Source organism: Chiloscyllium plagiosum, chromosome 5 (assembly GCF_004010195.1).
Source record: "Chiloscyllium plagiosum isolate BGI_BamShark_2017 chromosome 5, ASM401019v2, whole genome shotgun sequence".
NCBI classification, from domain to species: Eukaryota; Metazoa; Chordata; class Chondrichthyes; order Orectolobiformes; family Hemiscylliidae; genus Chiloscyllium; species Chiloscyllium plagiosum.
This window is the reverse complement of record NC_057714.1, coordinates 103,575,584-103,594,134: the sequence shown is the minus strand read 5'-3', so window position 1 is coordinate 103,594,134 and position 18,551 is coordinate 103,575,584.

The following is an 18,551-nucleotide window of genomic DNA, read 5'->3' as shown; positions in this document are numbered from 1 at the left end:
CCGGTTCATTATCGAGTACCAAATCCAATATGGCCTCCCCTCTGGTTGGACAATCTACATACTGCGTTAGAAAAGCTTCCTGGACACACTGCACAAGCACCGCCGCATCCAATCTACTTGATCTAAAGAGCTTCCAATCAATATTTGGGAAGTTGAAATCGCTCATGACTACTATCCTGTGGCTTCTGCACCTTTCCAAAATCTGTTTCCCCATCTGTTTCTCCACATCTCTGCTGCTATTGGGGGGCCTATAGTAAACACCCAACAAGGTGATTGCACCTTTCCTATTTCTGACTTCAGCCCATACTACCTCCAGAGGCAGATCCCCCTCAAACTTCCTTTCTGCAGCCGTTATACCATTTCTAATTAGCAATGCCCCCCCCCCTCCTTTTTTCCCACCCTCCCTAATCTTACTGAAACACCTGTAACCAGGAACCTCCAACAGCCATTCCTGTCCCACATCTAACCACATGGTAGGCTGCTCTGGAAGGTTGAACCGCATGGAATCCAGGGGGAACTGGCAAATTGGATACAAAATTGACTTGATGGTAGGAAGCAGAGGGTAATAGAGGAAGGATGCTTGTCAGACTGGAGGGTTGTGACTAGTGGAGAGCCTCAGGGGTCAGTGCTGAGCCCATTACTGTTTGTTATTCATATCAATGATTTGGATGAGAATGTACAAGGCATAATTAGTAAGTTTGCAGATGATACATAAAATAGGAGGTATCGTGGATAGTGAGGAAGGTTTTCAGAAATTGTAGCAGGACCTTAATCAGCTGGGGAAGTGGGCCAAGAGATGGCAAATGGAGTTTAATATAGATAAGTATGAGGTCTTGCATTTTGGAAAGTCAACTCAAGGTAGGAATTTCATGGTGAATGGTAGGGCCTTAAGGAGTGTAGTGGAATGGAGGGACCTTGCAGTTCAGGCGTATGGTTCTCTGAAAGTGGAGTCACAGATAGACAGGGCAGTGAGGAAGGCTTTTGGCACATTGGCCTTCATCAGTCAGGGCACTGAGTATTGAAGTTGGGAAGTTATGTTGCAGTGTTACAGGATGTTGGTGAGGCTGCACTTGGAGTATTGTGTCAGTTTTGGTTACTTTGCTATAGGAAGGATGAAGGAAGTGAAGGAATAGCCAGGATGGTGAATGTATTGGAGAGGAATTTGAAGTGACGATGTTCCCACATGTGCTGACACATGACAGCTTCCTAGTCTGAAGCCATTTTCTTTCTACACAGTCCGGATCGCTCGATTCCCTGCCTATACATAAATCTGTCGAGATGCCTTTTAAATGTTGCTGTTGTATCATCTCCACCATCTCCTCTAGCAGCACGCTCCAGGCACTTACCACCTTCTGTGTAAAAGCCCTGTGTCTCACATCTCCTTTAAACTTATCCCCCTTAGCCTTACACCGAAATCCCTGGTAATTGACATTTCTACCCTGGGATCAAGACTCTGATTATCTATTCTATTCATGACTCTCATAATTTTGCAAACTTCTGTGAGTTGGCCCCTCAGCCTCCAATGTTCAAATGAAAACAAACCAAATTTGCCCAATCTCCCCTTATAGCTAATACCTTCCAAACTAGGCAACATCCCGGTAAACGTTTCTGTACCCTCTCCAGAACGTCCACAACCTTCTGATATTGTGGTGACCTGAACTGTCCGCAATGTAGCCTCACTAAAGTTCTACACTGCTGCAACATAGCTTGCCAATTTTTATACTCCATGCTCTGACCGATAAAGATGTGCATATCAAAAGCCTTTTTGATCACCTTATCCATTTGTATTGCCATTTTCAGAAAACTGTATACCTGTAGCCCAGATCCTCTGTATGTTAATGCTCCTAAGAGCTCTGCCATTTACTGTATACTTCCCTCCTGTATTAGATCTTCCAAAATGTATCACATTACAGTTATCTGGATCAAACTTCTGCTATTTCTCCACCTGACTCTCCAACCTACCTGTATTCTGCTGTATCCTCTGGCAATCATCCTCACATCTGCAGCTCCCCCAACCTTTGTGTCATCCACAAACATGCTAATCAGACACCTACATTCTCCTCCAAATCATTTGTATATATTACAAACAATAGGAGTCCCAGCACTGATCCCTGCAGAACACCAGTGGTCACAGATTTCCAGTCAGACAAACACATTTCCACTGCTACTGTCTGTCTTCTATGAGTAAACCAGTTCTGTATCCATCTCAACAGCCTACTTCAGATCCTATGTGATTTCATCTTTTGTGTTAGCCTATCATGAGGGACCTTGTCAAAGGCCTTGCCAAAGTTCATGTAGGCAGTATCCACCATCCTGCACCCTTTCCAGTGCTGTGCTTTATGCAATTGTTTTACCTCAGAGCAATGTAGAGATGAAATGAGCTTTGAAGTGTGCAACAGGTTTCATTACAGCACCTTACAATATCATAGCAATCCCAGCGCCTGTGCCCCAACTCTAGCTTCGGGGATTTTGTTTATGCCAGCTCTGAGTCACCACCCAGGTTCAATCAATCAAGCACAGTGAGTACAGAGCAGTTGTTGACTACTGTCATTATTAAATTGCCAAGCAGATCAGTTAAACCATTGGACATAATATCAGGGCCACATAATGTAGCTCTGCAGTACCCTGGTTTAGTAGCAGGCCTGTTCTTTTGGACTTCAATGTCTTCTCAGTCTCCTTCCTGATGTACACACAGCTGAATGCAAAAACAGGCTCTGAGAGTCACCACCACTATTTGAAGGGGTCACAATTGAAGTTACAAAGGGAGTACCTCTCGGTTTTCTTTTTCTCAGAATTTTTGGGAACACTGAGCATTGTGTTTTTGAGAAGCTCAAGCCAGTTCTTTGCAACAGGAGTGGGGGAAGGGGGGAGTTCTTTTTCATTCACTGACAGGAGATAGGTATCAGCAGCCAGGTCAACTTCCATTACCTGTCCTTAGCTACCCTAGAGAAGGCGGTGAAGGGCTGTCTTCTTGAATCTCTGCAGTCCAGGTAGACTCACAATTCCATTAGGGAAGGATTACCAGGATTTTGACCCAGCAACATTTAATGAACAGCAATATATTTCCAAATCAGGATGGTGAATGTCTAGGAGGGGAACCTGAAAGGGAAACCTAATAGGGGTCTCCACTGGCTGACTGACAGACAGTAGCAGAGGCACTGGCAGATGGTTGTGAATGTGTGAATCCTGTCAACATGTAAGGGGTGGCAGCAGGTTTGTTAACCAGAGGGCCAAAGACACTCACACACAATGGAACCTCAGCAATAGTGGTATCCATTAAATAAAGGAATGGCAGTTCTAAACTCTAGAGAGTGTACGCTCTCCACTGTGTGAGGAAGTCAGGACACTTCCATTGCCCTGAATAAACTAACAAGAAGGCATTCACATCAGCTGCAGCAGCTTGAGTTCTGGAGTTCAGAACCTGAGCAGCAGCTGGCCTCAGTGTAATGCATCCATCACTTCGAGATGTTGATGTTTATACATGTGGTCATTCAGAGTTCGACACAATGCAGGGAGACAGGGAATGTGTGACCACCAGGTAGTCAAAAAGGAACATGCAGGTACTAAAAAAGTCCCCTTTTCATTCTTCAACCAGGATTCAGTTCTCAACAGTGGTGAGAGAAATGGGGTTTTTAACCAGAGCTAAGTTCATGGCATCATGGAAACCTAGCAGCACAGGAGTTACAGGGAAGGCTGAAAGAGCAATAGCGATAGGTGATTCAATATTTAGAAAAATAGCCAGGCGTTTATGGAGTCATAGAGTTGTACAGTCATACAGCACAGAAACAGACCGTTTGGGAAATGCTGTCCCGTCCACACATCATGTCAGCTCTGATGAAGAGTCATCTAGACTTGAAACGTTAGCTTGCTGTCTCTCTACAGATGCTGCCTGACCAGTTGTGATCTCCAGTATTTATTGTTTTCAGTACAAATTTTCACATCTGCAGTAAATTACTCCACCATTTGCCTGCATTTAGCCCATATCCACTAAACCTTTCTTATTCATCTAACTGGCCAAATGTCTTCTAAATGTTGCAACTAGACCTGCATCTACCACTTTCTCTGGCACTTCATTCCACATACAAACCAGAAGAAAGTGAGGACTGTGGATACTGGAGCTCAGAGTTGAGAGAGTGGTGTTGGAAACGCACAGCAGGTCAGCCAGCATCCAAGGAGCAGGAGAATCGATGTTTCAGGCATTCCTGATGAAGGGCCTATGCCCAAAACATCGATTCTCCTGCTCCTCGGATGCTGTCTGACCTGCTTTTCCAACACCACACTTACAACCCCCACATACAAACTACCCTCTGTGTGAAAAAGTTAGGTCCCTTTTAAATATGCCCCTAGTTTTCAACTCCCCCATCATTTAGAAAAGACCTTTGCTATTCACCTTATCTATGCCCCTCACGATTTTATAAACCTCTATAAGGTCACTCCTCGACCTCATACGCTCCAGTGAAAATAGTCCCAGCTTCTCCTTATAACTCAAACCCTCCAGCCCTGGCACCATCTGGTCTAAACCCAGGGCGACATGTTTCCTCCCTGTCACTAAGGCTAAGGATATCACTGAATGGCTACAGAGCATCCTGAAGGTGGGGTGCGGGCTTGGAATGGGGTGTATTGGGGTTGGGGAGTATGAGGGTATTCCTATCAATGAACAGCCAGCACTCACAGTCCACATCAGTACCAAATTTAGCAAGAGGGATGTGGTCCTGCGGTCGGAGTTTAGAGAGTTAGGTGAGAAATGAGTAAGCAGGACCTCAAATGTGGAAAATATAGGAAACAAGGGACTACAACGGTTCAAGAAGGTTCACAACTACTTTCTCAATGGCAACTAAGGGCAGGCAACAAATGGCCAGCCAGTTCTAGTGAATAAATAAAAAACACTCCAGCTCATATCTGAAACCAAATGAAGATAAAATTGGAAGGATAAGACAGATGATGCCTGGTTGCAAAATTGGTCCGGTTGATGGGAGGGCTTTAGATTCCTGGGACAGTTGGACTGGTTCTGGGGAAATAAGATCGTTTACAAGCCAAATGAGCTGGAACGAAACAGAACCAGAGCCAATTTCCTAATGGAAAGCATTAAATTGTTTCCAAAGTGCATTGTGACATGCTGATGTTATGGGGAAAGCTCTATTTATCAAGCTCAGGGCTTTAAGCGCTGAAGGTTTTGAGAATTTCTTAGCATTGTGAATGTCAGGCATTCCCACCTCACATGTTGGCTCACTTCCTCCTGCTCCACCCTAGTCCTTCAAGAAGACTCTCCCACTTTGTACAAATGTGAGATTCAAATTTCCCGCACTAGTCAGCATTGCTCGTTTCCTTAGGGACTGCAGTTTGTGCCAAGTGGATTTTTGTCGTGAACTTAAGCCAACTTGGAACTGGACTCAGACTTCCTCAACTCCTTTCATTCAGACTACTCCAGCTGGCAGAGAGATGATATTCTTCCCACCCACGTTTGCTGCATCAGAATGAGGTAAAAGAATGAGGGCGGCACGGTGACACAGTGATTAGCACTGCTGCCTCACAGCGCCTGAGACCCGGGTTCAATTCCCATCTCAGGTGACTCTCTGTGTGGAGTTTGCACATTCTCCCCGTGTCTGCTTGGGTTTCCTCCAGGTGCTCCGGTTTCCTTCCACAATCCAAAAATGTGCAGGTTAGGTGAATTGGCCATGCCAAATTGCCCGTAGTGTTAGGTGCAGGTATAAACGTAGGGGAATGGGTCTGAGTGGGTGCGTGTCGGTGGGGACTTGTTGGGCCGAAAGGCCTGTTTCCACACTGTAAGTAATTTAATAACGCTACATGGTCAACACATGCCTCATCTGGAGATCATTCACATTTTGGAAAATTGAGGACATTTGGGTTTTCCCACATACATTTCAATATTATGTTTGGAGAAGTTGTTGTTAACTTACAAGATGGGAGGCTAAAAGCATGTAATTTCTTGTCTTTTTGCTTTTTTTTTGTTTCCCATTGAATAGCAATAGCTACCTCTACTTTCCTCAAGGGCCAGGGAATGAATTCTTGCCCAATAACCCCTCTGCTCATGACTGGTGTTCGAGACATAAAGGGACATTAGTTTTTGTTAGGCAACAAAGATAATTATTTCTTTCAGGAATTTAAGTCATAAGAAGGGTAAGTGTTGAACCTATCTTGTCAGGTTTAGATTATTGTCACATGTATATAAATCCAGTGAAAAGTGTGCTACACGCGAGGTGCCACCACACCCTGGAGCCATCTTGAAATACTGAATGTGCTGCAAGGTATTATGGCAATAGAGTTCATCATTCTCTCTACCTACTGCTCCCCTTCTGTTGCTCCTCCAGCTGCTGCTTGACTTTAGCTGGAGTCTATGTATTGGGGCACACCTCTAGATGCTGTCTGCCTGTCATCAGTCACTGGGGTCCTGGTTCCAGGCCCTCTACTGCTGATGCTACAACCTCTGCAACCATCCCTGAGGCTGCATGAGGCCTGGCCCCAGCTGACTCACTATGGAAAGGACTGTCCTTCTTCTATTTCCTGGGAGGTGACCGTAATGGCCTACCTGCACTCCATTGTCCAACAGCGTGAAGCGGTCAGCCAGCATGGTGCTGCTCGGCGCTGCCCGCACTCCCAACCATCAGCATCGCCCACCGTAGAGACTCGCCTGTTTGAACAGATACTGTTCATGACTTTCTCTTTGTCCTGATTCACATCCTCTCCATTTTCCCATTCACAGCAAACCCAAGGCCTAGAGAACTGTTGTATATCTGGTAGCCTACACTGGGTATTTATTAAACTTTCCAGCCCTCTCTGGCTCCTGTTATCTTCAGTTTTTCACTCTTTGCTCTTACATTACACCCTCCTTCACCAAAGGAACTCACCAAATCTTGGTTAAAACTCGCATTTAAAATTCCATGCAAATGACAATATCTCTACAAGTGAGACACTCCCTTAAGGATGCACTGTGTCAGCCTCATTTCTGTGGTAACATCTGATGTGAACTTTGACCTAAAAGTTTTTGATCTTGAGATGACAGCGAATCCCAAATCCCCAAATTCCCACCCCTCCATTCCCACACTTCGTTAAATGTGAAGCAACACTTTTCTGCATGTATCGCACGTGCTCACACATTCTGCAAAGCAAATACTGAAGATAAGAAGAATTAAAAAGGGAGATAATTCTGTACAGAATGGACAATGGCGTATTCTTCATTTTACAATTCTTCGCTGATGTTTCCCTGATTCCATTCCAGCAATCATATGGAAAATGACTGAAAGGAAGAATATGTCAGTGCATCCCGTTTGTCCAGTACTATCATGATGCATCATTATGCATACACTTCCTGCTCCACCTAGGATCATGTAATTGCATGAGAGAGGCAAACAAGCAGAAAACCTCAAGTAATTATGAGAGAAAGAATGAGGAAGTTTACCTCAGACTGTCTGAGATGATCACAACTGATTAATGTTAGAGGGTATTACATTCCCTCCTCTTTCTTCACCACTGTACATCTAAATTTTTCCTGAATAATATTCCACATTTCTGAAAAACGTGGATCAAGACATTAATCATGTCATGGGAGACTGCTATAACAGTGTACAAAGTACAAGTATAAGCCCTCTCTCCTTGGTGCATTTGGCCTTTTCTGCTCTTTAACCTCAGTTTAGATTCCCTAAATGTGGAAACAGGCCCTTCAGCCCAACCAACGAGTAACCCATCCCGACTAATGCACCTAACAACTATGGACAATTTAGCATGGCCAATTCACCTAACCTGCATATCTTTGGAATATGGGAGGAAACCAGAGTACCCGAAGAAAACCCACACAGACGCAGGGAGAATGTGCAATCTCCACACAGACAGCCACCCAAGGCTGGAATTGAACTTGGGACCCTGGTGCTGTGAGGCAGCAGTGCTAACCACTGAGCCATCATGCCACCCAATAACTTGTAGACAAACACGTGTTGGTAGCTCTACTGAAAACTGCTTCCCTGACCAGGAATCAAACCCAGGCCGCGGCAGTGAGAGCATCGAATCCTAACCACTAGATCACCAGGGAGATACATTACTTTGCCATTACTTCCAATCGCTGTAAATTGTACACTTCAGTCGGCTCAACCTATCTTGCTTTGGAATTTCTGTTCAAAATAAACTTATTTAGCCATTGTGCACTGTGGATGAGGCTGCATCTATCAAAAGTTAAGTGCTTAATTACTGGGCAGGGAGAAACAGTGCATGAAAAGCATTGGTCTTGTTCCCAAACTTCAATGGCGCAAATACAGGCTTTCCATTGTTTATCGGAAACAAAGTTGCCTGAGCAAGTAATAACATGGTCCTAATAATACTGCACATTATCGTTATTAGATTCCCCAATAAAAACAGAAGGACATAAGGACCAGGAGCCAGCATATGCAATATGACCCTCTCCTTGTGTCTATTCTGCTATTCAGTACCATCGTGGCTGATCTTGGTTTTCCATTTTCCTACTCCCCATCTCCCTTAATTCCCTGACCGACCAAAAGCGGGTTTACCTCAGCCTCAGTCATATTTGATGATGGAGCTAACATAACCCTCTTGGATAGAGAATTGCAAAGATTTGCAACTGTTTGAGCAATTAAAAAAAAAGACTTCTCATTTCAATTTTTAATTACCATTGCCTTTTCTTGAGTTGGGTCATCAATGTATCAATCTCCTTCAATTTCCTGTATGTTTTAGGCAAGTCATCTCTCATTCTTGCAAACTCCAAGGAATGCAGGAACAATTTACTCAGATTTTGATTCCAAGAACCAACCTTTAGTGTAATAGCTCCAATACAAGTTTATCCTGAGTAAAAATCTTGGAACTCTCTTCCTAATGAAATTATAGATACCCTTACACCCCACGTCCTGTAGTGATTCAAAAGAGTGCAGCTGACCACTATCTTTCCTGGGGCAATTAGGGCTGGACAATAAGTTCAGGTGTAGCCAGTGATACCCACATTCCCATGAACAAATAAAACATCCCTTCCTAAATATGGAGACAGAAACTACACAAAGTGGGCGGCACGGTGGCACAGTGGTTAGCACTGCTGCCTCACAGCGCCCAAGACCCGGGTTCAATTCCCGCCTCAGGCGACTGACTGTGTGGAGTTTGCGCATTCTCCCCGTATCTGCGTGGGTTTCCTCTGGGTGCTCCGGTTTCCTCCCACAGTCCAAAATGTGCAGGATAGGTGAATTGGCCATGCTAAATTGCCTGAAGTGTTATGCGAAGGGGTAAATGTAGGGGAGTGGGTTGCGCTTCGGCGGGTCAGTGTGGACTTGTTGGGCCAAAGGGCTTGTTTCCACATTGTAGGTAATCTAATGTATGGCAGGTGTGGTCTCACCAAACCTTACAGAGTTGTACCAGCATGTCATGTACTTCAGTCCCTTTATGGGGGTTGGTTCACTCAGTTAGCTGAGAGGCTGGTTTGCAATGCAGGGTAACAACCAACAGTGCAGATGTTGTCAAGGAACAACAAGATGTTGAAGGTGTTGGATACTCCAAAGGTTACAGACCCTGATAGCATTCTGATATTAGAATGATTCAGTTGTTCTGCTAAACTAGCCATGCCAACGCTTCGTGTGCAGTTGCAACATTTGACATCTACCTAATTACGTGTAGAATTACCGTGGCACGTCCTGCCAACAAATAAGAGGAAAAATCTGACTCAACTCCAATTGCCGCCCCGTCAGTTAATTCTTTATCATCAGTAAAGGAAGCTAGTCATCCACATTGGTATCAAATGACAGTTACTCAGCAATAACCTGTTCACTCACACCCAGTTTAGGTTAGTCAGTTAGTCTCACTCCTGATTAGATTACCTACAGTGTGGAAACAGGCCCTTCGGCCCAACAAGTCCACACCAACCCGCCGAAGGGCAACCCACCCACACCCCTACACTTACCCCTTCACATAACGCTATGGGCAATTTAGCATGGCCAATTCACCATACCTGCACATCTTTGTGACTGTGGGAGGAAACCGGAGCACCCGGAGGAAACCCATGCAGACACGGGGAGAATGAAGGGCTTATACCCAAAACATCGATTCTCCTGCTCCTCGGATGTTGCCTGAACTGCTGTGCTTTTCCAGCACCACACACTCCCGACTCTGATCTCCAGCATCTGCAGTCCTCACTTTCTCCTCAGTTTAGTTTGTCAGACAGCTCAGCTCCTGACTTCATTACAGCCTAGTTCCAGAAACAGACAAGACAAGTTGAGCTCAAGTGGCGAAGTGAGGATTACTGCCTTCGACATCAAGCCAGCATTTGACTGAGTGTGGCATCAGGGAGAACTGGAGGAATTGGGAATCAGGGATTAAGCTCCAACTGTTTGAAGTTGCACCAAGCAGAAACAATTATGGCTATAGTTTTTAGAGGTCAATAATCACAGCTTTAGGACATTTCTATGAAAGTTCCTCAAGGAAGCGTCCTAGGCTCAAACATTTTCAGCTGCTCTGTCTGTAACCTTCCCTCATTTGGAAGGTCAGGAATGGGGATGTTTGCTGATATAAAGCTGGGAGGGAATGTATGAGGAGGACACAAAATGCACCATGCTCCATACCATTCACTAGTCCTGAGATATTGAACCAGTCCATGTCCAAATTCAGCAAAACCTGAAAAGCAACAAGGCTTGAGCTGGTAAATGACAAGGAATAAATGCCAGGCAATGACATTCTCCCACAAAAGAGAATCCATCGCTGCTTGATAATCAATGATATTAACAAAGCTGAATATCAACACCCGCACTGTCAACAATTCAGGAATGTGATGGAATGCCCTCCACTTGCTTGGATGTGCACATCTCCAACAATGCTCAAGAAGCCCACACTATCCAGGACAAAGCAGCCAGCTTGATAGACATCCCATCTACCATCTTCAATATTCATACTGTCCACCACTGACACACGGTGTCAACAGTGTGTGCCTGTCTGCAAGATGCATTGCAATAGCACCTTGCAGACCCACAACCTCTACCCACCTGGAAGAACAAGGGCAGCAGACACATGGGATCATTGCCACCTGTAATCTGCCTCTTCCAAACCACAAACTATCCTGACCTGAAACAGAAACAGAAATTGCCGGAGAAACACAGCTGGTCTGGCAGCATCTGTGAAGAGAAAGCAGAGTCAACATTTCCAGTGCAACGACCTTTCTTCAAGACCGAATCTACCCTGACTTGGATGTACCGGTACCTAGCAATTCCTTCACTGGAGCTGCATCAAAATCCTGCAACTCCCTTCCTAACAGGGTTCTGGGTCTGTCTTCATCACATGGACAGCAGCAGTACAAGAAGGTAGCTCATTGTCATGCTTTCAATGGCAATTAGGGAGTGACCATAAGTATTGGTCTATACAGCACTGCTCACATACAGCAAATGAATTCAAAATCTCTTTCTAACAGCACTGTGAGTGCATCTACACTACATGAACTGCACTTGTTCCAGAAGAGGGTTCACTATAACTTTCTCATGGGCCTTGAGGATGAACAATTAATGTTGGCCTAGCCAGCAACCTTCTCAGAAGTTGAAGAACTTTTAATGATACTAACTTTCTATATTGCTTGTACAGGTACACAATTCTTTATCCTAGATTTTGAAATCAGAAAAGCTCTGAAATCCAAAGTTTTTTTTTGTGGACTGTGGAGCGTCATTTTAGCGTGTGAACAGGTGACCCAACTCCACACCCACTTGACCCACGTCACCCAGATGTGACGTGGCAGTGTGGCCCAGCACTGGCAGGCGTCAATTGTCTCTCAGCGCTTGTACTAGTCATACATGCGTCAGCTATTGGGTAATTTGTTTTTATTTCACTCTGAGAAAGTCATTTATTCCAAAATCTGAAAAATTCTGAATTCCGAAAAACAACTGGCACCAAGGATTTCAGATAAAGGATTGTGTACTTGTACAAATGCACCAAGGTCCCTTTATATATAAAACTTACACATTTTGCACCTCATAAAAATAATCTTCTTTCTTCTTACAGCCAAAGTGAATGAACTCACACTTCCCCAAGTTATGCCACTTATTGCCCAGTCATTTAACCTGTCTTTGATTTTGCAGCCATTTTGCGTCCTCCTCATACACTCCCACCTAGCATTGTATCAGCAAACATAGATACATTATTCACTGCCTCTTAGTCTAAGTTTTAAATACAGATTGGATGTGGTTGAGGGACCAGCACTGATCCTTGTGGTACACCACCAGTTACTTACTGACAACTTAAAAACGTCCTGTGCTGTGTACAGCATTGATCTCCTGATTTAAGGAAGGATGCACACACATTGCAAACAGTTATGAGAACGTTTACTGGATTAATACCAGTACTGAAATGTGCAAGTTGTCTTATGTGGAAAGATTGGACAGGTTAGGCTTATATCTACTGTAATGTAGAACAGTAAGTCGTGCCTTGATTGAACTATATCGGATCTGAAGAGTTAAAAATCACACAACACCAGGTTATAGTCCAACAGATTTAATTGGAAGCACACTAGCTTTCGGAGCGTCGCTCCTTCATCAGGTGATTGTGGACAACCACCTGATAAAGGAGCGGCGCTCCGAAAGCTAGTGTGCTTTTAATTAAACCTGTTGGACTACATGATTTTTAACTTTGTACACCCCAGTCCAACACTGGCATCTCCAAATCAGGATCTGAATAGTTTTGACAGGATGGGTGTGGAAGAGATATTTCCTCTTGAGGGAGAATCTAAGACTAAAGGCTACTGTTTCAAAATAAGGGGTCTCCCATTTAAAAAAGGATTAGGAGAACTCTTTACTCACAGAGGATCGTGAATCTTTGGAACTCTGTTCCTCAAAAGACAATGCATGCAATGTCTTCAAATACTTTCGAGGCTAAGGTAGATAGATTCTTAATAAACAAGGAGGTGAAAGGTTATTGAAGGTAGGTGGAAATGGGGAGTAATCAGATCAGCCATTTTCTTATTGAATGACAAAGTAAGCTCGAGGAGTAAAGGGGTCCTACTCCAAGTTCTAATTTGGATGTTTGGTATGACCTGTATATCCCTACTCCTTACTACTGTCTATTGATCAATCCTCTCTCCGTGTTAATACATGACCCCCAACTACATGAGGCCATATGTGGGCGGCACGGTGGCACAGTGGCTAGCACTTCTGCCTCACAGCGCCAGAGACCCGGGTTCAATTCCCACCTCAGGCGACTGACTGTGTGGAGTTTGCACGTTCTCCCCGTGTCTGCGTGGGTTTCCTCCGAATCTAATCTAATCTAATCTTACCTCTGGGGTACCTTTGTGAATGAATGCCTTTTGGAAATACAGATATGATTAGATTCCCTACAGTATGGAAAAAGGCCCTTCGGCCTAAAAAGTCCGCACCGACTCTCCAAAGAGTAACCCACCCAGATTCATTCCCCTACCCTATATTTACCATTGATTAATGCACCTAACACCATGGGCAATTTAGCATGGCCAATTCACCTGACCTGCACATCTTTGGATTGTGGGAGGAAACCGGAGCACACAGAGGTAACCCACGCAGACACGGGGAGAATGTGCAAGCTCCACACAGACAGTCGCCCGAGGCAGGAATCAAACCCGGATTCCTGATGCTGTAAGGCAGCAGTGCTAACCACTGAGCCACTGTGCTGAGATGTATGACATTACTTCATTGGAGACAGTTTAGAGAAGGGCAATCCCTGGTGTGAAGGGATTGTCTTCTAATCAAAGATTAAACAGGTTTGGACTGTATTCATTGGAATTTCTAAGAAAGGGAGAATTCTTAAGGGGGTTGGCAGGATAAATGCTGGGAGGATGTTGCCCTTCATAGGAGAATCTAGAACCAGAGAGCACAGTCTCAGAATAAAAGGGTGTTAATTAAGAGAATGAGAAAAGAAGGAATTTCTTCTCTCAGAGGCATGTGAGTCTTTGGAACTCATTGCCACAGAAAGCTGTGAGGCAGAGTCCTTATGTATATGTAAGACTGAGATAGATAGATTCTTAATCAGTGGAAAATCATGGGTTATGAGAAAAGGATAGGAAAATGGACATGAGGAATGTCAGATCAGCAATGATCCTATTGAATGGTGGAACAGGCTTGAGAGGGCCGAATGGCCTATTGCTATTTCTTATGGTCTTTTGGACATTGACCAGTTCCCTGATTGACCAGTTACATCCTGAAAAAAAATTAACAGATTTGTCAAACAGTATTTCCTTTTCGTAAAACCATATTGACTTTGTCCAAACACACTACGATTTTCTAAGAGCACTGCTAAAATAAATTACTGCACTTTCACAAAGATGTCAGGCCAACTGGCCTGTACTTTCCTGTCTTTTCTCTCCCTTCTTTCTTGAATAGTTGTTTTGTTTGACATTTGTGAATTTCTAATCCCCTGGGCCAATCTAGATAATAATAAAATTTGCAAAACTGCAACTGATGCATTCATATTCTGTGCCATGGTGGACAATTTTCTAGAATGTTTTGGAATTTGGTCTTTTGTCCTGTGTGACAGGGTAGCCTTTCTGGAATGTGTTTTGTCCTGCATTCCTGTTGTCCTTTTTGTTTGCTTACATGAGTCTGGATAACTCAGTGCTTGTATCCAGAACCATTCTGCAGGAGTCTGGGGTTGTGAGACCTGAGCCCTTCAGGCTCTAGTAGAGTAGATGCCCCTCCCAGGTCTCAAGATTTCACAAACATTCCTCACTTCCTTCCCTCTGCACCATTGTTGGCAACTCTGCTTTCAGTCATCGCAGCTGTAAGCCTGGGAAGTTCTTTCTGACACCTCTCCGGCTCTTCCTTGCTCCTCCCTCTTTAAGACATTGCTTAAAATCTACTTCTGGCCAAGTATTTATTGGCTCGTCCTAATAAATTCTTCTTTGGTTACATGCCAATTTTTATCTGACTTCTCCCCTTGAGGCATTTGCTTATGTGAAAGGTGCTGTGTAAATGCAAAGTGTTGTTGTTGGAACTGCACCATATATAATGACCACTCTTCTAAAATATTTAATCAGTTGAAAATCCTTTAAAATGTCTAAAAACGAGCATTTTTCTTTCCTTTCTATCTTGATAAGTAAAGAGAGAGAGAGAAAGAGAGGTTGAGTCAGACAAACAGGCAGGTATTTGGATTGTAGATGTTGATTAAAAAAAAGTTAATTAATAACTGGAGCTAAGGTTTGCAGACAGAACCTACATGTTATGGAATGCATTTAACAAATAATTAAATGTGTGCGTTGGTAAAGATTGTGGATGGATCTTGCTACCACTAGAAGTAATTGAAGTGAATGGTTAAGGGAAAACTAGATAAGTGTATGAGGGGAAAGATATAGAGGGTTGTGCTTAGAGAGACAGTTGAGAATGAATGACCGCAGGCTAATGAGGAGCTTATTAGTCAGCAAGGTTAAGCTTAATGGTCTGTTTCTTGCTAATAATATCTGTAATTCTATGTTGTCGTAAATGCATGGGTGTTTGTGAAACTAACATGTAGTTATGAAGCACTTTCACCTACATTAAACATCATGTGTATAAGTTGCCAACTTAAGTTTGATTTGGAGAGTCAATGTTGGACTGGGGTGGAAAAAGTTAAAAATCACACAACACCAGATTATAGGCCAACAGGTTTATTTGGAGGCACTAGCTTTTGGAGTCCTGCTTCACAACTTCCTGATGAAGGAGTAGCGCTCCGAAAACTAGTGTTTCCAAATAAACCTGTTGGACTGCAACCTAGCGTTGTGAGATTTTCACTTAATTTTGCAATTCTGATTGTATTCCAGGCAGAAAGTTAGTGAAAGAAATCGTGCAGTGATTATCAAAAGCAGCAAGACTTCAATTGCTTATCTCTCGGGAGGAAATTACAGTTTTCTTTTGGTGTTGAACGGCAAGCTAGAATGAAATGCGATCACGTCCAACGCATATTTCAATACTCTGTTTCTCAAACTGGAATTTCAGTTCCTCTTCCCTTCTGAAAGATCTCAAGCCAAATTATTGTGTGGTCAGACTGGTATATCCAAACCTGCGTTAAAAACATAAAGTACTGGAGAAAAATCGCTGGAGGAACCCATGACGCCTAGCAGCATCTGTGGAGACAGATAAATAAAATAACATTTCCGGTTTGACACAAAGAGTCATACAGGATTTTAAACGTTAACTCTGTTTCTCTTGCCACAGATGCTGCCAGGCCTGCTGAGTTTCTCCAGCAGTTTCTGACTGCATTGCAGGGGGGAGCAATGGCCTGGTGGTCTGATACGAGACTATTAATCCAGAGAGCCAGGTAATGTGTGGGGACTTAGTCCAAATCCTGCCATGGCAGATTGTGGAAAATGAATTCAATAAAAATCTGGAATTAAGAGTTGATTGGGACAGCACGGTGGCTCAGTGATTAGCCCTGGTGCCTCACAGCACCCAGGACCTGGGTTCAATTCCCCCCTTGGGTAACTGCCTATGCAGAGTTTGCATGTTTAGATTAGATTAGATTACTTACAGTGTGGAAACAGGCCCTTCGGCCCAACAAGTCCACACCGACCCGCCGAAGCGTAACCCACCCATACCCCTACATTTACCCCTTTACCTAACACTACGGGCAATTTAGCATGGCCAATTCACCTGACTTGCACATCTTTGGAGTGTGGGAGGAAACCGGAGCACCCGGAGGAAACCCACGCAGACACGGGGAGAATGTGCAAACTCCACACAGTCAGTCGCCTGAGGCGGGAATCGAACCCGGGTCTCTGGCGCTGCGAGGCAGCAGTGCTAACCACTGTGCCACCGTGCCGCCCAAATGTTGTCTGTGTGGGTTTCCTCTGGGTGCTTTGGTTTCCTCCCACAGTCTAAAGATGTGCAAGTTAGGTAAACTGGCCATGCTAAATTGCCCATAGTGTTAAGGGATGTGCAGTTTAGGTGCATTAGCCATTGGAAATGTGAAGTTACAGGGATGGGTCTGGATGGGATGCTGTTCGGAGGGTCAGTGTGAACTTGTTCGGCCGAATAGACTGTTTCCACACAACAGTGATTCTATGTTGATCATGAAATTTTTGTTGGTTGTTGGGAAAACCTATCTGGTTCACTAATGTCCTTTAGGGGAGGAAACTGCCATCCTCACTTGGCCTACATGTAACCCCAGACCCACAGCAATGTGGTTGATTCTCAACTGTCCTCTGGTCAATTAGTGATGAACAATAAATGCTGGCCAGGTCACCAGATCCCAACCCGTGAATGATTTTTTAAAAAATTCCAGCGTCCAGAGAATTTTGTTTTGATTCAAAACGGGGTGAATTCAGATTTGCGCACGTGAGATGGTGAACATGGAAAGTGTCAGCTATCATAGGAATGTAAGGAGTAAGAGCAGCAGCAGGCCATTCAGCCTTTTGAATGACTGAATAAGATGATGACTGATCTCTATGTCACCACCATTTTCTTGCACTATCAGTAGGGCGAGATCCTTCACTCGGAGAGTATCCTATGTCAGGTAAGTTACTGTGGGAGCAAATACAACTGGTATCGCAGTCACATTTTGGCATTAAAAAGTTACATAAATAGGCTAGTTGGCTCAGATAATCTGTACTTTTGTTTACATTCCTCTTATTCAATTCCATTATTTAGGGTCAGTCAAGCATTCTCACTGGGTCATCCTGACATATTTTCAACTGCTCCATACACTGTGGTACTGGAAGAGCTAACAGAGATTTTCTTGAAACCCAGGACAGTATGGAGAGAGTGACTCAGTGTAAAATTACTCCTTCTAAAACAAACATTTCCACTTAAAAACAACGTTATCTAGAATCATGGCATTCTGTCCAACAGGTCTCTGCTGATATGAGACATGAATGAGTGTGTCAGTAGCAGTGAGACAGGGCAGAGTTGAGCAGCAGTAATATTACAGGTATAAAAGCGGGCAGACTTGCCAGGGATGAAAATTCAGCATCAGTGTGGTTCAGTCTTACCCAATGAGTATTTTCTCTCCTGGACTGCCAGCTGGATAAATTTGAATAAAAATAAAATACAGTGAATGCTGGAAATCTGAACCAAACACAGAGAATGCTGGGGAAACTCAGCAGGTTTGGAAGATTTCCTTCTCAAAAGGAACATTACTGAATCAGATTTTTTTTTTCTTATAACAATGATTATATGGAGAATGACTAAGCTTTGAATTTTTGATTAGAATCAGAATTAGAATTTATTGCCACTTGTACTCAACTATAGAAATGCAGGAGTACAGTGAAAAATGCTCCCACCCTGCCCCCTGTAAAAACGCCAATCCATATTCCCAATTCCTTCGTCTCCGCTGCATCTGCTCCCAGGAGGACCAATTCCAATACCGTACAACCCAGATGGCCTCCTTCTTCAAAGACCGCAATTTCCCCCCAGACGTGGTCGACGATGCCCTCCACCGCATCTCCTCCACTTCCCGCTCCTCCGCCCTTGAGCCCCACCCCTCCAACCGCCACCAGGACAGAACCCCACTGGCCCCCACCTACCACCCCACCAATCTCCATGTACAGCCCATCATCCACCGTCATTTCCGCTACCTCCAAACGGACCCCACCACCAAGGATATATTTCCCTCCCCTCCCCTACCAGCATTCC